This window comes from Mustela nivalis (genome assembly GCF_964662115.1).
Source record: "Mustela nivalis genome assembly, chromosome: 19".
Taxonomy (NCBI): domain Eukaryota; kingdom Metazoa; phylum Chordata; class Mammalia; order Carnivora; family Mustelidae; genus Mustela; species Mustela nivalis.
In genome coordinates, this window is record NC_139038.1 from 38320102 (window position 1) to 38342369 (window position 22268).

General features: G+C 60.6%; 2 long non-coding RNA genes across 5 annotated transcripts; one reads left to right on the top strand and one right to left on the bottom strand.

The window, feature by feature from the left end:
* Window positions 1-19: 19 nt before the first annotated feature.
* Window positions 20-7131, bottom strand: LOC309854504. 4 transcript variants are annotated; one of them, XR_014306257.1, is made up of 6 exons: window positions 6724-7131; window positions 5801-6150; window positions 4599-4777; window positions 4121-4250; window positions 2790-2898; window positions 20-1111 (listed from the first exon to the last, which is right to left on the bottom strand). It is a non-coding gene; the product is annotated as an uncharacterized lncRNA (long non-coding RNA). The 4 variants fall into 4 exon arrangements; XR_014306259.1 differs by lacking the exon at window positions 20-1111 and adding an exon at window positions 2106-2424; XR_014306260.1 differs by lacking the exon at window positions 20-1111 and having other exon boundaries at window positions 2106-2898.
* Window positions 7131-10901, top strand: LOC309854516. Its single transcript, XR_014306275.1, has 2 exons — window positions 7131-8480; window positions 9016-10901. It is a non-coding gene; the product is annotated as an uncharacterized lncRNA (long non-coding RNA).
* Window positions 10902-22268: the final 11367 nt, after the last annotated feature.

Sequence of the window (22268 nt, forward strand, 5' to 3'; positions counted from 1 at the left end):
TCCTGGGTGTAGTGGAGGGGCTTCTGCCTAGGATACGTCCCGGTCAGCAGTGGTCCACAGAGCTTGGCTATAGTGACCTCGGTCCCAGGTGACAAAGGCCAGAGGGCCTGAGCAGAATGTGGGCGTTTCAGGTCTCTGTCAGCCTCTGACCTCCAGAGGGGCTGCGCGCTCTGGGATCCCCGCAGTAACCCAGCATGGGCCTGGCTTGGGGATGCTGCTGCCTTGGCCCCTCCCTTGCCAGGCAGCTGCTGCTTTCCACCTCAGGGGGCCGGGCCCATGGGGGCTTATCTGAGACACCTGTTCTCTGGGGCCCCAGCCCAGATTCCCCAGCAGTGGTCCTGGGAGTGAGAGGGTGTGTTTTAACAGGAACCCCAGGTGAGCCTGCTGTGCGGCACATGGCTGGGGAAGACTCTTTAATAAGCTGGCTTCCTGTTCGGGGCATGGGCTTCGGTCCCAGCTTTTCCCTGCAGATGCCAGCGGGTTTGCACAGGGCTTTGTGGGGGACAAGGGCTGTGTGGGGAAGGCACCCGACATACGGCAGTGGCCACTAAGAGGTGATGGGCACTGCTGGAGGACAGAGAGAACCAGGGGCTTACGTGGGCTCCGTGCAGATGGGGCAGAGAGGGAGCAGGGCAGGCCACGTAGGGGGGACCTAGGGGGTAACAAGGGATGTAGTTTGGGGAGGCCGACCAATGCGCGTGGCCTGGGTCTGACCCCATGGGCCTTGGGGAGCCTTGGGGTTAGGGAGAAGGAAAACTAAGACCAGGACCTGTCCATATGTGTGGCAAGGGGATACCTGGAGATGGGGAGGTGTGGCCCCTTGACCGTGGCTGCCAAGTCCCAACCGCAGTCACGCAGCTAAGGAACAGGAAGGACTGTCCTTGTAGGGGAAAGTGGCCCTCGTGCTGGGAAGAGAGTCAAGACTGCTGGAGGAGATAAGCTGGATGATAGGCTGGAGGGCAGGGGGTGAGCAGAAGGCTACCCCCCACCTGGCACCCTCAGCCCAAAGCCTCCTTGAGCTCCCACCTCGGCACACACATGCACGGCGATGGCCTCCTGGCTGTCCCTTCATTGGTCAGCTCATGCTCTTGTATCCAGCACCGACTTTGGCCTTGAAGAAGCACAAGGGCATGGTGTAGACTGGGCCACACGGCACGCAGGGAACAATGGGGTGGCCTCTAGGACCTGAGGATGCTGCCCCATGACAGCCAGCAAGAAAGTGAGGACCTCAGGCTTTCAGTAGATGGGGGCGGGGGGAGGCTGAACGCTGCCAACCACCAGAGAGTTTGCAGGAAGGCCTGGAGCCTCAGATGAGGGCCGGAGACTCTGAGCAGGGGCCTCACTGAGTCTGGGCTCCTCATGTACAGAAAATGAGATAACAAGGGCCTTGTTTAAAGCCACAAGGCATTCGGGGCCTTGTCACGCAGCTAAGGAACATGCCTGGTTCAGACAGCATGGTCGGGGAGGTCTCTGAAGGAGGATCAGGCCCCAGCTGTGGGGAGGCTGGGGGAGATCCTGGCAGAAGGACTAGGAGGTAAAGGCCCCTGTGGCTGGGGGCTGGGTGAGGGGGCTGGGCAGCAGGGATGAGGTTGGGCCGGGCACTTGGACGGGACGTCATGTGACAGTTCCAGGGTGCTGGGGACTCTGCTGTGTGTTCTAAGCGCTGCAGTTTCAGTGGGAGAGATGCGACTGGCCTGGGCCCAGTTCCCTGGATACAAAGGAGAAACTAAGGCTTGGACAGAGTGAGGGCTTTGTCCAGAGTCAGTGAGGGTAAGACCCAGACGAGGGAGGAAGCCAGCCTGCCGCGGCAGGTCTGACACCCACCCCACAAGGAGGGGTGGTGTCCCTGGGAGCTGCCTGGAGAAGGGGCAGGACCCTCTGCTCCCCTGGGTGCCCACTGGAGGCCAGCTGCAGCCTGGAGGAGGTCTGCGCGCAGAGCTGCCCCTCACCTCCCTTACCTCACACCACGTACATAACCATGTCAGAGACCTGACCAAATGTAGGAGCTAAAACTGTGAAATACGTAGAAGAACACGCAGGGGGAAATCCTCACAAAACTGATTTGACAATCGTTTCTCGGATAGGACACCAAAACCACCAGCAAGTCAAGAAAAAAACCAGATAAATTGGACTTCATACATGTTAAGAACTTTTGCACATCAAAGCAAACTGAGGAAGAAAAGATTCCCTGCAAGAGGGCAGGGCTGGGTCTGCGGGGCCGGACATGCCTTTCTGACCTCAGGACCCATTGTAGGAGGATGGCAGCCTTGTCTTCCAGCTCTGGGGAACCCATGCAGATTGCCAGGGAGACCCTGCAGCCCCCTCTCCTCCACCCCAGGCTGGTGTCCTCCACTTCCTCCTCCAGGCTCTGCTGTACCTCTGTCCCTTGGCCTCCCAGTTCCATCTAGGACATACCCAGTGTCTCTACGGGGTGGGGGAGGAGGGGGGGTCTCTTTGTCAGGCTGAGACTTTCCCGGGATGTTCTAAGTAGTAGTGACCTAGCTGGGACACTGGTCCTACTACCCCCCTTCAAGGGGCTGCCTTTGCAAGCTTCTCAAAGGAATGGGGCATCCCTTGGACCCTGCCCCCACCCCCTGGCCTGCTCCAGGCTCCTTGGCCCCTGGCCTGACTACAGAGGCACCTTCTAGTGGTTCCAAGCTAGGTCCTGAGCCACATGAAGGTGTCCTGTCCTTCCACATCTGGTCTGTGGTCCCCAAGTTTGCTTATCCCTGCCCACTGGGTGGTTTTGTACATTAGAACAAAGAAAGAGCAAAGTCTTAGGACTTTACCTGCCTGTGCTGTGACCTGTGGGTTTGATGGTGTCTTCCTGCTCCCAAAGAGAAAGTAAGATGGTCATCAAATGCCCGTTACTGTGAACCACCAAGTCGCCACTGTCCCCTGCAAGAGACGCCAAGAACAGGCTGGGCGGCAGGCAAACCCCCTGTTGCATGTGTCTCCCGGTGGCTGGGTCTCTGCTTCTGCTCTGACCCGGCCCAGGAAGAGCGGAGGGACCAGTGTGGAAAATACCCGATTGTTGCGAGAGCCTTGAGGAGCGGAGGATAAAGGGCTTGGTTGGTGGGGCTAGGTGTCGCGTGGAAGGAACCTGGCTCCCTGAAACCCATGGAAAAGGCCACGAGGCAGGTGCATGGGGTCACATGGGCGTTCATCCCTTCCCAGTGTTTCGAGCAGAGGCCAAGGGGAGGTTGGCCGTTGCTGTCTCATTCTCAGATGAGACACATTTGCTATCGTGGGAGACCAATGGCTGTCCCTCGGTGGGTTGCTCTGTGGAGGTTGCTGGCTCCACGTGCCTGCAGGTGCAAACGCCCGTGGCGCCATGTCCGGAGCCCTCGCTCAGCCTGAGCCCCCACATCAAAATGAGGGAGAGGTTCTAAGGACCCCAGAGCCACCACCAGTGTGGGTCCTTGCCCCTGGGCAGCTCAGGCCTGACCAGGGCTGTCTTCTACTGCCCCAAACCAGGAGACGGAGACCCCTAGCCCACTGCCTCCAGGCACCTGCAGCACTTCCTGCCTCCAGACCCCCCACACCACAGCCAGGTGAACCCCCCACCTCCCCTCCTCCCTGCTCTAAACACAGCCCCTTGGCTGCCTCCCTCTGCACCTGGATGGCCCTCCCCATCATGTTACAACCATCTGGCTGCTTCCCAACCTGCACCCAGATAGGGCAGGAATTCATGATATGCGGAGGGACGAAGGCAGGAACAGCACACCCACCGGGCTGGGGGTGCTCTGACGCGGTTCCATGTCCTGTGGCCCAGGTGCCCCCATGGCAGTGGCAAGCAAGGCAGGTCTGACCCTGGCCCACACTGAGCCACGGGCACCCTCGGACCCGGCTGCTCCTGTCTTAGCTCAGCTATCCAGGTAACTAGCGCGTGTGAAGAGGGGACTTCCCACCCCAGCTAGGGACGATACCCCCTGTGCCGTGTGGCCCCGCACACGGAGTGCAGGCTGGCCAGACTCCTTGCTTGCGGCCGGATACAGTTACCTGCCAAGACCCCGTGTGCACACACAGGCCCTTTCTTGTTGGGGGTGGACGTGGTGGGGCAAGGCTCGGAGAGAGAGGACAGTAACCACAGAGGCCCAAAGGGGGCCCTTCTCTTCACCTGAGTCAGGAAAGTTTTACTGGGAGCCAGGGGCCTCCTTCACACCACGGTTCTGCGGTATTCAAAGCGAGCTCCTGGGACCCTGAGAGCAGTCTGTGGACACACGTTCTCTGTGCCCCACGTGGGCATCCTGTGAGGACACCATTGTCGCACGCCCACACCCTGTTCTGGGTGCCCCGTCTCCACATTCTGGGCGCCAGGCCCTGGTGAAGCTCAGGACCAAGGACATGTGTCCCTGCAGCCTAGCCGGGTTCTCAGTCACTGGTGGCCTCTCCCTGAGCAGGGGCACAGCCTCTGGGGCAGTCACGCTGCCCAGAACTGACGCAGGGAGGGCGGCTCAGCCTGAGCGCCACCATCCCTGTGCTCCCCATTCCCGGGGGCCCTGTCCACCAGGGCTTTCCCAGGGCCCGACAGCCATGTCTGCCCTCTCCCCCGCCTGCCCACCGGCTCCCACCTGGCAGGCGGGAGGCTTACTCACCATAGGTGTGCCTTCTCCGGGGATCGGCTCAGCCCAACGCCCTGACGTGCCTCCTGGACTGACAGGCCAGAGAGGAGACAGGACGGCTCCGCAAAGGAGGCCTGCGACACCATGAGATTCTCACAGCTGGGCGGGAAAGGAGGGGCCCTGGTGCTTTCTCACTGGTCAGGGCAGCCTTCCTGGAGGAGACAACATCTTGGCAGGTGTTGTTGAGAGGGTCTGGAGAATGATGGCAAGGGACACAGTCAGGGAGGGGGTGCCAAGTGATTCCGAAGGGCCAGGGTAGGAGAATCTGGAAGGGGGTCCTGCAATGCGGCTGGGTCAGGGGAGATGGGAAGCATTTTAGGAACGGGGTGGACCTGGCGCCCCACCTACTGGTAGGTCGCAGGGTGTGCACAACAGTTTGGAGAGAGCAGGACCAACAGGGAGACTGACTCCCTGGCTCCTGACAGAATCTGGGGGGAGGAATTTGACGGCCTGATCTCAGAAGAGGAGAGTGTCTGGCCAGTGGAGGAAGACCTAGGACTCGTGCTTGAGAACAGGAAGAAGAGAATAAGTCAAGGGTGACCACCCCCTCCAGCCTTGAGGCTGTGCAGCTGGCCACGGCAAGACCCTGGAGATGCTGGAGTCTGCAGGTTTGTGGGATCACAGGTGGGCAGGGGCCCTATTTGGGGCCCTTTGGGTTCTGGGTACCACAAGACACCCCCAGAGGTGCAGACCTGGGCCTCCTCATGTACAAGGAGGCGGGCCCCCCAGGGGAGGGTGCACGGTGTTGGGAGGCAAGGTCTGCGTTGGCCAGCCGTGGTCACCAGCACATAGGGCTTGTGGCTGAGGTCCTGTGGAGGGACCCACGGAGCCACGGGCACAGGGGGGCATCGTGGAGGACAGCCAAGCGGAAGAGTGGGGTGAAGGCTGGGGGAGGCTGGGTGATACTGGAATGGCCCCATTGGGGTTTAGCCTTGAGAACCCCTTCCTGTAAGATGCAGACGTTCCACCCTAATGTATCCGCACAAGAGAACTGAACCCGGGCACGGCCAGGGGAGCAGGTCCGCATGTGCTCGCGCGATTCTCCAGACAGAGCTCGGGAGCCACACCCCCTTCATGGGCGCAGATGCGGGTCTGCAGCCTGGCCGCTGGACAGGGGACAACCGCGAGGCCGCACGAGGCGGGAAGTGCTGACGCCCACCGCCACCAGGACCAACCTGCAGCGCAGGGAGGGACAGAAGCCAGGAGGCCACGCGGGGTAGGATTCCAGGCGTGCAGAATGTCTAGAGACAGGCTCAGGCTGGCGGTTCTGGGCGGCTGGCGGCGGGGTCCTCAGGCTTGGCAGGAGCAGCTTCTGTGGGAAGCCTGGGTCCTGGAACCTCCCGTCGCTGTTCACGCACCCAAGGCCGCTGACCCGTGTGCTTGAGAACTGGTCAAGGGGCCAATGATCATGTTATCTCTTACTGTGCCGATGATGACGACACAAAAGCCACTCACGTCTTGTCAGGACCACCCAGTGGGGTTGCTGGTGACTTGAGGATGCCAGCGCAGGGCTGCGGGGTGCCGGCTGGTGGGGGGACAAGAAACCGGTCCTGGAGCCCAGAGCCACCAGCTGGAGAGTGGGGGAACAGGGTCGGGGAGGGAGTTCTGTCTGGGTTCTGGATGGGAGCAGCTAGAGGTGTGTTTAGCAGCTGATGACCCGGCCACTCAATGCAACGCACTAAAAAGACCCCACATTTCTGGGGCCCCGGGATGGCTCAGTCGGTAGAGCATGTGACTCGATCTCGAGGTCGAGTTTGAGCCCCACGTTGGGTGTGGAGATTACTTAAAAATAAAACCTTAAAGAAAAAAGGCACAGCTACTAAGTAACCTAAATAATGAGCTGCTCGCTGACGCCCGTCACGGAAACAGTGAAGCCTAGAGAACTGGCTGGCGGAGGAAGACCAGAGGCCAGTGCCTCACAGAAGAGGAACCGAGATAAACAGGGGGAAACTGAGACCCACCCAGGGTGAGTTGGAGACTGGGGGTGGGGAGGCAGGGCAGGGCCCAGGGGGCACGGGGTGGGGTCTCCCCAGGGCAGGGCCTATGACAGGAGAATCTGGGGAGCCGATGCTAACCCCGCTGCTCTCGAGGCACTCACTGGTCCAGGTTCCCTCATCAGTCAGGGCGTGTGACCCTGCTGAGTTCTCATAGCTTCTGCTTGGGACTCAGCTGTGTCCCCCAAATCCATGTGTTCAGGTCCCGACCTCCCGTGCCACTGTGTTTGGAGGCAGGGCATTCCGCAGGTCATCAGGGTTAAGTGCGTGCACAGGGAGAGCCCCTGACCCTAGTGAGAAGAGGAAGAGGGACATCAGCATCTCTCTTTGTGCGCACGGTGTCTGCAGGCCAGGAAAGGCCCAAACCCCCCAGGGCCCCAATCTCGGACTTCTCGCCCCAGGACTCCGAGGAGTGTCTGTTGCTTAAGCCGCAGGCTGTGGCCTCTGTTGTGATGGCTGTCGGGGCAGACTGAGACACCCTCCCCGCGGCTCCCAGGCCTGGAAAGGAGCTCGTCTGCGGAAGAGACGCGGAGCCGGGAAGCGGGCGCGGGGTCTGGGGCGCTCGGGGTCGGCACCCTCCAGGAGCAGTGCTCTCCGCCCCGTCCTGCAGCCGCGCGCCCTCACCAGCGGGCCGTCTTGTGTTGGGGGCGGTGGGGGGCGCAAACGGAGTGCCCACTCTGCACCAGCGCCCCCCACCACAGCGCCCAGGTCATGGTCAGACCAACACACACCCACCCCTCCAGGCACCGTGGGAAACCTGGTGCTTTGGGGGACGGCCGTGCAGCTGCCTCCAGGCTGAGCAGAGCGGGGAGCCAGTGGGGACCCTCCCAGGGCAGCGGGACCTGAGCCCAGAGACGCGTCTGCGGGTGGGGTGTGGCGGGTGGGGATATGGGACAGGCTTCCACCCGGACGCGGGGCGCTGACCTCAGCTCCCTGAGCGCCCTAACCTGCTCTCCTGTGCTCTGCGCCAGGACACCGGAGTGCCCCGGTCTCCGCGCCCCACCTGTGCCCTTGACCTGCGCGTACTGCCGTCGCCACCCTGACCTGCGTCCCCTGACCGGCCCGTGCTGCCGTCGGCTGCATGACCTATGCCCCCAGACCTACATGTCCTGACGTCGTGCTCATGACGTACGCCCTGATCTGCACGTACTGACGTCGGCGTCATGACTCGCGCCCCTGACCTGCGCGCACTGACGTCGTCATCATGACTTATGCCTCCTAACCTGCTTGTCCTGACGTCATCCTCCTGACGTACGCCCCGATCTGCACGTACTGTGTTGGCGTCATGACCAACGCCCCCTGACCTGCATGTACTGACGTCGTCGTCATGACCTGCTCCGTCACCTGCCTGTACTGACGTCGTCCTCATGACGTACGCCCTGACCTGCACGTGACATATGCCTTGACCTGCACGTACTGATGTTGGCGTCATGACCTACGCCCCTTGACCTGCACGTACTGACGTCGTCGTCATGACCTGCGCCCTGACCTGCTCGGACTGACGTCGGCGCCCTGACCTGTGCCCCCTGACCTGCACGTACTGACCTCTGCTCCATGACTGCGTGCACACTGACCTATTCGGCCTGAAACAACGGGCTTGCAGTACCTCCTCGTGGCCACACGGGGGCGGGCGGACCCGAGCGTCGGGGCAGGAGGGGCGTGGCCCAGCTGCGCGGCAGGTGGGACCAGGTACCCTAACACCTGGCTGTGGTGCGCCGGCGGCTGGGCTCCTGGGACTTCCAGGGTGGCGATCGGCGGGCGCTGCAAGCTCCATCCACCGCGGACTCGAGCTTCTCCGACGGCCTCGAGGGGCTCCAGAAGCCGCTTCCGTTTGTGAGCGAGTGTGCGCAGGTGCGAGCAGGTGCGTGAGGGTGTGCGCGGGTGTGTGCGAGTCGTGCAAGCGGGTGCATGCACGTGTGTGCACGTGCGAGCAGGTGTGTGCGGGTGCGTGTGTGAGGGTGCAAGCGGTGCGTGCAGGTGCGTCCAGCGTGCTGGCCCCGCTGCACACTCCTGTCGATCTCGCTCAGGGTCCGTCTCCGCACTAGCCTCGCCACAGCTTGGGAGCCCAGGGACGTTCGTCTCTCTGTCACGGTGCCTAGGACCTGACAGAGGCTGGCTCCGTGGGGAGTGTTTGAAGGAGGAATGAACCCGCGAAACCCTTGCTGGAAGGTCCGTAGGGAGTGGGCTGAAGGGGGCCCAGGTGCACCTTCGCCCCACGGTTCTCACAGCGCCACTGGTCCGAGCTGTGCTGCGGTCTTGTCCGCGTGTTCCCTTCCTCCTCCCACTGCAGGAGGGGCAGGAACCAAGATGCAGAGGAACAGGCCAAAGGCCCCTGCTGCTTGTGCCGGGTGTTAAGTGTAGGACTTTTAGTTAAAGATATAATTTCTTTATTTAAGATAAAGAGAGAACGCACAAACTCGGGGAGGGACAGAGGGAGAGACAGACTCCATGCGGAACAGGGAGCCCGATGTAGGACTCGATTCCACGACCCTGCGATCACGACCTGAACTGAAGGCAGAGGCGTAATGACTGAGGCACCAGGCGCTTCCAAATCCCAGGCCTTCACCTGGCATTGGAGCCCATCTGCAGAGGAAAGGCGAAGCCGGGAAGCGGGCTCAGGGTCTGGGGCGCTCGGGGTCGGCACCCTCCAGGAGCAGTGTTCTCCGCACCGTCCTGCAGCCGTGTGCCCTCACCAGCGGGCCGTCTTGTTTTGGGGGGCTGGGGGGCCCAAACGGAGTACCCACTCTGCACCGGCGCCTTCCCTGCCTAGTGCCCGGTCAGACCAACACACACACTGCCCTCCAAGCGCCCCTGGGAAGCCTGGTGCTTTGGGGGACGGTCGCGCAGCTGTCTCCAGGCTGGGCAGAGCGGGGAGCCAGTGGGGACCCTCCCAGGGCAGTGGGGCCTGAGCCCAGAGCAGCGTCTGCGGGTGGGCTGTGGTGTGTGGGGACATGGAGACAGATTTCAACAGTGACACCTGGACAGTGACAGGCACTGGGGATGCTGACAGGCCTCGAGACTGGGGGATCCACCCTTGCCCCCTTCCTCTCTGGGGCTTCCAGAGGCTGCCCCAGTGGGAGGAAGGCCACAGAGGTGGGCCACCTCCTGTTTTCCCTTCCTTTCTCTCTCTCCCCACTCCAGGGACCCGGGGGAGGAGACAGCGACCACCAGTAGGACAGTTAGGGGCAACTGGGGAATGTAGTGACCTCAGGCGGCCGGCCTTGTGCCCAGCCTGGCTGTGGGCCTTGGGGCCAGGTCTCCCGCAGTGACTGCCGCAAACCCCCATCCTGGAGGCCACTGTGGGCCCAGGAGCACAGGGAAGGGCCTTCTCCATCCTGGGCCGCCTTCCCTCACTCCCACGATGCAGTTCTTTTCTTGGCTTGTGGGTGGGGAGATGTGCTGCAGCTGCAGCGTCCCCCTAGAATGAGTTCTGCACCCCTGCCCCGTGGAAACCAGGTTTGGTCCCATGGCTTGTCTGCACCCCGGGGGGAACCGAAGCAAGGCCTGTTGCTTGAGAGTGGGAGATTTTGGAGCTGGCTCTGACTCACCCTCCCTCGGCCACAGGATACATGTCAGCGGAGACTTCTGGAGAGAGGGCAGGCGACCCTCCTGCCTCCCTTCTGCCTGCCGGCCAACCTTCTCCCTCGGTTTCTGAGGGACAGCTGCCCCAGTCCTGCATGGCGGCCCACCCCGCACGTGAGCCAGCACACCCACCGAGGCTGCCCACACAGGCCCCCATCACGGGGCACCCTGTCCATCTCCCGGTTCTCACCGGGGAGCCCTAGGCTCTCACCAGCTGGAGAGAGGTGTGGAAGGTTCTAGAGCAGACCTTGTTCCTGGTGGTCTCCAGCTTCTCGAGCCATCAGTACTCCCTGGCGTAGGGTACCTCGGTCCACCTTCAGAGCCAGCGTTGGCGGCCGGTCCGCACACCGGGGCCCCTCTGTCCCCCTGGCGCTGGGCTGTTTTCACCTCGAGGTCCACCAGCCATGTGTTGCTAGGTCTCTAGCAGCAGCCCCTGACCCTGGCGTCCTCCAGCTCACACTCACAGTGGCTCCCGACAAGCAGCGCTCCTGCGGGCACGTGGCCTGCGGCCTGCTGGGGTAGAGGTGGCTTAAGATAAAATCAGGTTTTGAAGACCGACAAGCACATACGGTACTGGGAGCAGAGAGGGACATCTGCGAGTCACAGACGACCCTCCCAGTGGCATCAACTAGCAAAGGAGAGATGAGGGGAAAGGAAATCAGGAATGAGTTCTGGGGAAGAAAACGTGTTTTTTTAATGAGTATAGCCTCTCGTCCTCTGATTTTTATTTCTATAGTGAAACTTCTTAGGTTTTCATTAACTCTGTTTTCCTTTCCTCGTGGCGCAGTTTGAACACCTGCTGTCTGGGGCCACCGCCAGCCCCTGCTCGGGCTGAGACCAGGGGACCCCCCCAGCCCCGCCCCCGGCCCCCTGAGTCCTGACTGAAGCAGGAGCCTGAGCCCCCAGGAGGGGAGGTCTCCAGGTGGAGCCAGCCCAGGGCCAGCGCAAATCCCCAGCGCCAGCCTCCGGGGGACCCGCAGCCGTCTTCACTCACTTCCTCTCAAGCTGTCCCTTCCAACAGCCCCCCAGGGACCCCAGTGTTCTGGGCAGGAGGTCCTCCACAGGACCTGTCACCGGTGCAGCTGAACGTAAAAGCGTCGGTATGCAAATGGGATGTCCCCCTGGGAAGTAAAGAAGGAAGGCATCATTGGCGAGGAGACCCCACCTCTCTGGATATTTCCAGTTCAAGCCCCAGGGGACACATTTGGTGATTCCATGTGAAAATATTTTTTAAATGTGCCGCTCTCCAAGAGGCGGTGGGTTTACGTGACCTGGGGCCGCTGAGCACACCTACACATACACACACGCATGTCTCGACCAGGGGTTTAGGAGGTCCTTGAAATGTCACAACTGGCTGAGCAGCTCTGCCCAGGCTGGGGTCCGCGGGTGTCTGGAGGGGCTCCGTCCGGCGCTGTGGGAGGGAGCTGGACCCCTAACCCCGCCAGGTTCTTCCAATTAGCCGGCCCTACCTCCTTCCTGGGTGGGCCCTTGGCTGCCCTCCGGTGGGCTCTGGAGGACTGCAGGTCACGTGAAGCCCGGCAAGGCAGCTCCAGGAGTCCCAGCCCCCTCCCGTGAGTGCCACCGGCTCCTGGAGCAGGTGCCGGCTGGCTGTGGGCTTCAGTCAGTGAGCCCTGTGTCCGCCTCTCCAGGGCGGACCCCCATGAGGGCTGTGCAGGTGGGGCTGGGGGCCCAGGGTCAGGGCGCTTCAGGGCAACCGCCAGTCTTGTGGGGGGTCTCCGTGCTTTAGGCTGTGGCCACCAGGTGGACCGCCCAAGCTAATGGGGTCTTGGCCTGTCATTGCATGGCGTCCCGCCCCCAAGGGCCTTCAGGGTCGGGAGGGAGTCACTCTGTGGCTGATCTGGGGACTGCTCAGAGAGGCTGGGGCTGCGGGGCACACACTGGCTTGGGAGTGTCGCAGGTCCACACTCTCCCTCCTGCCAGCCCCTGCCCAGGACTTGAAGATTCCAGCCACATGGTGTCCTCCCCCTGCCCTGAGCCACGGCCACCTTGTCCCTGGGGGCAGTTCTGTCTCCTGGACAGATGGTGGGGAAGGGAGAGAGTGGCCTCAGTTCTCTGGGGGAGTCTCGCCATCCCTTTGGAGCTGACTCTCCAGAACCAGACCTTGTGGAAGGTATCAGGCAGGGCAGGCAGGTCAGGCGAGATCCATGGGCATCCCCAGGTCCCAGGTGGCACTGGGACCTAGCTGGAGTTCTCAGCCTCAGGGAGAAAAATCCAGCAGCTAAAGGGACCGCCCTGGGGGTGCCCATCCCGGCTGGGCCTGGACACTCCGTACCTTTCCTGCAGTCTGTCCTGCAGTGCTGGGGGTCGGGCCGCGGCCCCTGAAGTTCGGATGCCCGTCTGCCTCCGGGACGTGGACTCGCTCGCCAGCGTCCGGGCTCCCGTACCAGTGTCCGCAGCAGGACCCACAGCCTCCCTGGGAAAATTCTGCCTCAGCAACCGAGGAGCTGGGACCTTGGTGGGTCACCCACACTCCGTGAGCCTGGGTTTCTTCCCCCGAGACTCAAGGGCCCCTGTCTGCCCTCCGACTGTGGTGGCCAGAGTCCAGGTGGGATGCGGCGGGGGGACTTGCCGGCCCAGAGCAAGTTCCTGGTTCCTGAGGTCTGTTCCAGAAACGTCCTGCCCAAAACCCTGGCATCACAGCCCACCCACCCCGGGGGATCCCAGAAGGGGCTGCAGGGAGCCACGTACCATGAAGGCCCAGCCCCCAGCCCCTCGTCCTTCCCCACCTCATCTCCCTAACACCCGCACCTGTCCGCGGTGTCACCCCAGCTGGTGGACACAGGGTCAGCCTGGCCCTTAGTGGCCCATCGGCCTAGTGCTAGCGAGTGGGCTGCAGGACTGGTCACTTATGGGACCACCTCAGACTCAGGGGCCTCAGGACCCTGACGTCAAGAGTCCCATGATCCACCGGTGGAGTCTGCCAAGCGCCCCTCGTGTTTTAAATGAGAAACTGATTTGAACCGCCAAACTCCCCAAAACCAACACATGCAGTTTGTGGGCGTGCAGGAAGCCCCGGGGCTTGCGGACGTGCTGTAGGGCCTCAGGCCGACCGCGTGGATATCACCCTGCTGAGACTGGAGGCCCCCCCCGGCTCTCTCTGAGGTTGTCAACCTGGTGTCCCTCCGGCGGCCTCCCTGAGGGTTCCCTGGAGGAAGATGCGCTGGGTGGGCAGCTGGGGTGACTTCAGACTCTGAGGCAGGGCTCAGGGACAGCTGGTGCGGGGGCGCTCTTCACCCCAGCGCCGCCTGGGGTCCTGCTGGCCCGTGGGGGTGAGCTGGGCAGAGTGTTGGGTGGGGGCTGCCGGAGGACCACAAACCTGGGGACTGTTCCACACGTCATGTAAACCTGTTGGTGGAAAACCCACGCTCAGCATTTTCGGGGGCTCTCATGTCTAGCTGGGGCACTTCGAACGCATCCTAGGCAGGGTAAAGCCTTCCAGAACGTCCGCCGAGATCGCCATCCCCACCAGATACTCCAACCCGCCCACTTCCGAAGCCGCCACTGGGGCAATTCTCCCCGGCCTGTGGGCATGAGACTCCCCCGAGGCCAGCTTCCCTCCGCCTTCCGACAGGCACAGCAGGCTGCCTCCGGTCTTTGGAGGGAAGGAACACCCTTGTCCTCACCTCCAGGTGCAAGCCTCCTGTCCCCAAGGATGTCCCTTTGTCCTGAGGAGAACCGGTGACTGCAAATAGGAGAGGAGGGAGATGGGGGTGCCGGAGCTCTCCACTCTGGGAGTCAAGAATGGGGTTCTTTTGTTTTTAAAGATTTTGTTTGTCAGTGAGAGAGAGAGAGAGAGAGAGAGAGCGCAAGCAGGGGGAGCCACCTGCAGAGGGAGAAGCAGGCTCTCGGATGAGCAGAGCCCAATGCGGGGCTCGATCCCAGGACCCTGGGATCATGACCAGAGCCGAAGGCAGACGCTCAACCGATGGACCCCCCCAGGCACCCCAAGCTCGGGGTTCTTTACCACAACCCTCCAGAGACCTGCCCGACGCCCACCCTTCCCAGACACCTTCCCTGTGATGGAGCCTAAGTCACCCCTACCCTATTCGTCCCCGCTCAGTTCCTGCGTTGTCTCAAATGATCACATCCTCCAACCCAGACTGGGGCAGACCCACTGTCCCTTTTGTTCATGGTGTTCTCACGGCCCTGTGCCAGGCACAGGGCCGGGCTCAGGGAATGATTGTTGATTGACTGACGGACCAGTAATCAGCCCTGGTCCCAGGAGAGGGAGAGAAACTCAGCAGTGTCCACCAGCTACAGCCCAGGAGATCTGCCAGGTCTCCAGTAGGGAAACTGGCACTCAGAAGGATACAACGATGTGCTCGGCTTCACAGTGGTGATGCCAACTTTGAACCCAGCAGGTGATCCCCATGAGGCTCGGCCCAGCGCGGACACCACCACCCAGAGTCAGTGTGACGGGCTGACGCGGAAGGAAGCTTGGCCCCACCGTGTGCAGTAAGGGTGTCCCTCCGTCCCGCTCTCCCCCTCCCTCCCGCTCTCCTTCAGAAGTGTCCAGGTGACTGGGAGCCCCGGAGCATTCGGTAGTACTTCTTGGAAATCTCACCAAAGTCCATCAAAAGGCCCCCTTGGGATTGGCATTGGACTCACGTAGACTCTAGAGGCACTTACGTCTCCGTGACATGCCATCCTTCCAGCCACAGCAGAGCCCCCTTCGGTTTAGGTCTCCTCAAAAGTCTATCCCAGGAGCTGCCCCACTTTCATAGCAGCACCGTCTGCGGGTGCTGAAAGGTGGGAGCGAGCGGAGTGCCCACTGCCAGGGGAACGGTACGCACGACGCGTCCCATCCACATAGGGGACAGGGATGCTGCCTGGGGAAGGGGGTTCTGACACCTGTTCCAGCACGATGAACCCGGAGGATGTGCCTGTTCTAATTTCAACACGAAATGAAGCAGATGCAGCCATAAAGTTACAGATGTTTCACTTTCCCGCTTCTCTGAGGTCCCTGGAGTCATCAAATCCACAGACACGGAGAGCAGATGGCACAAACTGGGCGCCGGGGGAGGGGCGCTGTGTAATGTGGACACAGCTTCAGTTCTGCGAGATGAGAAAGTTCTGGAAGTGGATGGTGGGTCCGGCTGTACATTATGAATGGATTAAATGCCACAGAACTGTGCACTTAAAATGTCTAAGATACACACACACACACATTTATTTACTTATTTGAGAGAGAGAGAGGGCGGGGGGAAGGGCAGAGAGAGAATCCCAAGCAGAGCCCCGACTGAGCTCGGCGCCCCACATGGGGCTTGATCCCAGGACCCTGGGATCGTGACCTGAGCTGAGATCAAGTCGAACCCTTCACCGTCCAAGCCACCCAGGTGCTCCTAAGATATATGTATGTGTATTTTACCATGATAAAAAAAATTAGGAAAAAAGATCCTAATAATTTTCATAATTTCCTTTCTTGGATTCTTGTACCCCTTTGAGCAGACAGACTCGTACTGATGTGGAAGTGGCATCTCCTCATTGGAATGGCCAGGGCTTTACTGGTGGTACGTGAGAATGCTGGGCTTTTTTTTTTCTTTTCCATTTCTCATTACATTAGCTACAACTTCAACGCAATATTAAATAAAAGCGAAGGTCATACTCCCTCTTGGCTGATTTTTTTTTTTTTTTTATTTCATAGAAGATACGTCGAATCATGATCCACTTGGGGTGGCGTCTCCCCGCGGGGCTTGAACTCACGACCCTGAGATCAAGACCTGAGTGGAGATCAAGAGCCAAACGCTTAACCGAAGGAGCCGTCCAGGTGCCCCTCCATTGTCCTTTCTTAGAATGAATGGTCTGGGGGTGACGCTAGCCTCACAGTGGCGTCGTAGGACAAGGTGTGTGGGTTTCACTCTTTCCCTCTTTTGGGAGAGAAGATCTTGTTTCAAACTGGGCTGACAAATGGCTAAAAATTTTGACAGAACCCATCTTTAAAATATCCGTGTCTGGTGCCTTTTTTCCTTTTTAACAAAATAGCTACAACGGTCCCACTTTCATGATGATTTCCATACCTATTACTTCCGGGCTCCCGCTCTAGGGTCACGTTTCAGGTTTAGGAGGGAAAATCCAGCTGCTTGAGCGTGTGGACCTGAGTTGTGACAAACGTGCGCAGTCAGGGATCAGTCCCCCCACTCCAGACCCCCTGTGCCCCCTCGTGCCTGAGCCCCCTGTCCCGCAGCTTCTGGTGGCTCATGATGTGTTTTCCGCCTATGATTCTATCTTTTCCAGAAGGTCCCACTCATGGAACCACACGGCACTGGCACTTGGCCCTCACAGACCACATCGCTGTCACCTTCACTGGCCTACAGTTTTACTGTTTTGTTTTGTCTTGGTTTATACACGACCCACCCCCACCCCCACCCTGCTGCAGACTGTCGGCCCGACGCGGGTCTCCCGCAATCTGGCTGGAAGCGGATCCGCTGTCCGCATCCTGGCTCCCGGTGTGGTCCGTGACACTTAGCCCTCCCCGGCCTTCGGCTTCCCGCATTTTTTTCCCCCCAATCCTGCCCCGATCCCGTGTTCACAGCTGTGCATTGGTCTTACTCTGCCTCTTCCTAATGCCAAAAGACGGCCGGCACTTTCTCCCACGCCCGTCTGCCGGTGTGTGGTTCCTTCTGGGGAGTGTTCCCATCTTTTCAGGATTTCTTTACTTGGCTTTCTGCTTCCTCATTATGGTGTGGACAACCCCTTACGCGTTCTGGGTACAAGTATTTTATCTTCTGCAAATGTTTTCTCCCCGCCTGCAACTTCCGTGCTCTCCCGTTTCCTTGGAGTGTTTTTGGATGAGCATGTTCTGAATTTTGACAAAATCCAACTTATCAAAAAAGCTTTTTAATGAATCATGCTATCTTTTTCCTGGCACTTGCCTGCAGTATCTCTTTCTACCCTCTTCCCTTCAGCTTTCGGTTCTGTCTTGCAAGCGGTGTACATCCACCTTCATTACTGACATCTTCACCGGTAAGTTCACTTGCTCTGGGTTTATTGCAATCGCCAATATTCTCGGGCTGATTCCTACCGCCTCGATTTATTATTTTATATTGTTCAACTATCCCTGTTTCTTTTTTTCATTTTTTCTCCCTTTCTAGAACAGGTGTCCACGGGAAGGGAAGACCGCGTCCGCGCCTCCAGCCTCCTGGTCTGACTTTCCTAATTCCGTCGCCAGGTTGGTATCATCTGGACGGTTGGACCTGGGTTTCCCTGGCTCTATCTTCTCTTTGACTTTGATACTATCTTTAAAAAAAAAAGATAACAGTAACTTTTGTGATGATACTTGGTTTCTTTTGCTGGATATCTCTCTTGCAACATTTTCCTTTAAGAGTTTTATCTAAACTGTTTCAAAGGGAGGCAAAGCTTTGCTATGCCTGGGAACTTTCCTGAGGATATAGTCCTGAGGCTTCTAAAGGGGGGCTTGCTGGGTTCTCAATGACTTATGTTCACCTTGAATGACACCAAAATGGCGTGCATACATGCGTGCATTGGTCTCTGTGCTGGCCTGCCCACCCACGCACGGCCCTGGGCCTCCTGCGGCCTCTCGGAGAGGACAGGAGTGTGCCAGGGCTGACCACTCACACCCAGGATCACGGCCTCCTCGAGGGCTGTGCGTTTCCACATTCCCAGTGTGTCCCTGGGGCTCAAACTGGGGCTTTCCAGGGGGCTCCTCCAGAGATGCCCCCATTCTGAGGGAAGACCCTGTTTGCATTTCTAGGCTCTCCATCTGGCTGCACCTGTGCCAGGGCCTCCCATAGCCCCCCCACCCTGGGCACCTGCAGGCCATAGGCCCAAGGCCTTTTGGAGCCTCCTGCCCTGTTCTGGGGGCCCCTGCTGAAGGGAGCGGAGAGCCAGGGCCTGACAGAAGACAGGAGTGGGCCCATCACCCCAGTGCCCTCCCTGCCCTGGGGCCCCCCAGCGCCCCACACCATGCTGCGTGCTCTGACCCTACTTGTCGAAAGCTAGCATGAGCAGAGAAGAATGGGGATCCTGTCTCCGCCCTGAGGTTGGGACTGGGGTTCTCACCCCTTCTTCTGGGCTGTGTGGGCATCCTGGCATCTCTCGGTCCTCCCTGGGGCAGGAGGCTCCATGACTCTGGCTGGGCCGGGGGTCTGGGGGGCATCACTGCCCCATTGCCTAATCTCTTCTCGCGACACTGTGGGGGCCTCAGGGAGTGGCTGAGGCCCCGGGAGCGCGGGTCTCCCAGAGGACCTCAGGCAAGTTTCCTGGAAGGCCGAGGACCCCAGGCCCTGGGCACCCCCTCACTTCCCCTCTTTTGGGCGAGCATGGGAGGCCAAGACACTCTCCATGAAAGAAAGACAAAGCACAACTTGGTAGAACGTTCGAGCCCATCTTGGGTGCCCTCTGTGAGTCCCAGACAGAGCAGAACGGTTGCCACTGAGAGGGACTCCGGGAATCCTACCCATCTCTGTCCGGAAATATCCCAGCTTAGCCTCAACGTCCGAAGGGAAGCCAGGCGTGGAGTGTGCTCGTCTGCTCAGGGCACCCCTCCCCCACTGCCCCGACTGACTGGGACGGAGGAAGCAGGACCGTGGGCCACGGGGCATCACCAAGCAGAGGGCAGAATGGCTTCAAGTTCTCCGTCTCAGCCTGAAGCACTCCCTCAGGCAGCAGACGGTGGGGAGGGGGGTCTTCCCACCAAATTCTCACTCTTTGCAGACATCAAGGTCATGACCGTGTCCTTTGTGATGGGACCCACTGTCACAGGGTGGCCCCGGGAGGTTTTCTCCTCCACCCACCCAGGGTCCAGCCCTGTGCCCTGTCACCACTGGCCCCATGGAAGAAGACCTGTTGGGCTGCAGCCCCGGAGAAGCCTAGCCTGCCATGGCCACTTCCTGTATTGTTAGGATGAATGGGGGCCCTGGAGGGATGGCCCTGGAAGGAACCGTCTCGGAGAAAGCTGGTACTGGGCCTGAGCTCTCCCCCGCCGGGCACCTGGCAGATGCTGTGGTGGCTGTTTCTGACCATCCCCTGGCTGGGGGGCTCTGTGCCCGGACCCCTGGTGAGTCCCGATCCTCTCCAATATGCTCAGGGCTCCTGGGACTCAACCAGGAGGAACAGGGACGGTCCCCATTCCCTTAGGGAAAAGCTTGCCTTGTCCTTTCCTGAGCTCTGGGAAGGTCATGATCTGGGTCCCTATGGCCCCACCACTTGTTTCTGCACACTCCAGCCTGGGGCGTGAGCTGGGGGGCATCGTGGGGGCTGCGACGTGGCAGGACCCGTGGCCGGACCCGTGGCCGGTCAGCCTGAGCTTCTACAACCTGAGGCACAGCCTGTGGCAGCACATCTGCAGGGGGTCCCTCAGCCACCCCCAGTGGGTGCTGACCGCTGCCCATTGCCCGGAGCCGAGAGTCCTGCCTTCTCCATCCCCATGGCTGGAGGTGTGCACAGATGCATGTGCATGTGCAGGGTCCCCCCGTGGGAGATGGGCTTCCCAGGGCCCCCCAGCTCTGAGAGCCCCCAGCCTGCCCTGAGAAGCCCGGCTCTCCGCTTCCCCAGGAAGAACCTGGAGGCTGGTGCCTTCAGGGTCCTGGTCGGGCAGCTGAGACTCTACGACCATGACCAGCTGTACAAAGTGGCTGAGATCATCATCTGTCACCCCAGGTTCAACGAGAGCCTGTCTGCGCGGACATCGCTCTGCTGGGACTGGAGGACCCCCTGGCTCTCTCTGAGGTTGTCAACCTGGTGTCCCCCCACCACATCCCACCTGGACTCGCACCACAGTCGGAGGGCAGACGGGGGCCCTTGAGTCATGGGGGAAGAAACCCAGGCTTGTGGAGTGTGGGTGACCCACCAAGATCCCAGCTCCTCAGTGGCTGAGGCAGAATTTTCCTGGGGAGGCTGTGGATCCTACTGTGGACACTGGCATGGGAGCCCGGACGCTGGCGAGCGAGTCCACGTCCTGGAGCCAGACGGGCATCCGACCTTCCAGTGCCGCAGCCTGACCCCAAGCATGGCCCACGTGGGGAAATAGCACTAGGTCTGGAGCTGGACCCTAGGTCAGGGCTGGCCGTGGGGATGTCCCCTGCCCCCACTGATGGACCGGGGCGGGGGTCCCAGCACAAAGTAGGAGTACGTGTGAGATGGGAAGGCGAGGAACCCCCGTTTTCACGCAGCACCCCCCCACAGAGCCGCTGCCCCCCACCACCTACAGGAAGTGGAGGTTCCCATCGTGAGGAACAGGGAGTGTGATCACCGCTCCCAGAACTCTCCGGACCCAACGATCAGATCATCAAGGGTGACATGCTGTGTGCCTGGAGCGAGGGCTGGGACTCCTGCCAGGTGAGGTCCCAGGCTGCCCCAGGCGCATGCTTGGTCCCCTTCTAGCTGGGACTGTGGGATCTACCGGTCCCTTTATCGTGGGGACGTGGGACGCTCTTGCTCAGTGGCTTCTATCCCCAGAGCTGGACCCTGGGGGTCCGTGGAACTGCACCTGGGTCCGGGGGGTCTCGCGAGCTGGGGCTACAGGTGTGGCGACCGCGACTTCCCTGGGGTGTATACCCGCGTCATGAGCGACGTGTCCTCGATCTGCCAGTATGTCCCTCTGTTTCTGGGACCCTAGAAGGGACCGACGCCCCCTCCTCCTCATCTCTGCACCCTGTTTTCCCTGCGGAGGGCAAGGGAGCAGGGGCGAGGCTTCAGCGGGGAGTACAGGTGGGGAAAGCCCAGGAATCCTGCTGGAATTAGGTTCTTATTAAACATGGCGGGAAAACCCTCCAAGGCTGTGTGTGCTTGACTCTCCTGCATCTAGGGGTTTAAGGGGTTGGCTGACCAGGCCTGGCTATTGGGGGTCCCTGACACTGGCATCTCCAGGTCCGGCAGAGCGGAGAGGGAAGGGGTCCAGGGCAGGTTTCTGTGCTTCTCTTCCCAGAAGGATGTCCGCTGAGATGGGCTGTGGTTCTCTGCCCCAGACTCCCTCCTCTCCTTCCTGCCTGCTTCCCTCTGGTCCCTCTGAAGCCACGGCTGAGGTGTGGGATCTGGGGGGATGCCCCTGGGGTCCTCCTCCCACTGTCCCGCAAGCCCCCTCCTCTCCTGGACAGTGTGGCCGGCTGGTGCCACAGACCATTCCCTCCCTTTCACAGGCTCCTTTCCTGGGTGTTCAAAGTCCCATCTGACAAGGCTGGTTTATTCTGAAGTGTGTCCTGTATGCCTTGGCCCCCTAAGGTCCTCCTGTGGGGGGTGGCATCCGCCCTGAGGACAAGTTCACCAGGAAAGCGGGGGTCCCCTTTGGCACCTCTGCATTTCCTAGGGGCTCTGTGACATGACAGCCAGGTCTGCCTCCCAAGCAGCTCTCCAGCACAGTCTAGAACGACCGGACCCATAGCGCACAAGGCCATGTCGGGGCCGAGGGGCTGCTCTGCCCTGCTCGATGGCTCAGCTCCCAGAAATCTCAGCTTGGCTTCTTCCCTCCAACCCCCAACTCCCCACCCCCAACTTAAAAACAACAACAACAACTAAACACTAAAAAGAAAACACTTTAAAAGAGGCCACAGCTCTCACGTTCCTGATTCCCTCGTAGCCGATAAACCAGGACCCAAGCGCCTGGAGAAGTTGCCGAGACCTGCGTGTCTGCAAAGGCACCGGGGCCTTCTGGGCTCCCCTCCTGCACAGGGGACGTGGGGGTCTGAAAAGCGGCAGCCCCCAGGTCTGCAGCGCGGCCACCAGACGGAGGCCCACTGTCCAGCTTCTCCCAAGCTTGGGAAACCCCTCCTCAGAGGTCCTGGTGGGGCTGGTTTCCCATCTCCTCTGTGTGGGCGCGCCACACGAGCTGGCTGAGCAGGGGAAGCGGGCAGGGGTGCTGGGAGCCGACGAGGTGGGAGGTTGGCTGTGGGGGCCAGCGGGGGTCAGTGGCAGCTGTGCGGGTGCCAGGGGAACAGTGTGGTGGGACAGTTCTGGTGCCTGCAAGCGGCCCCTGCCCCTTCATCCCTGACCTTGCAGGCTTCTGTACCCAGCAGGGACCCAGCTTGGGGTGGTGATGACGGGACCCTTCCCCAGACACAGCACCCGCATGTCAACAACCTCAGCCAGATCC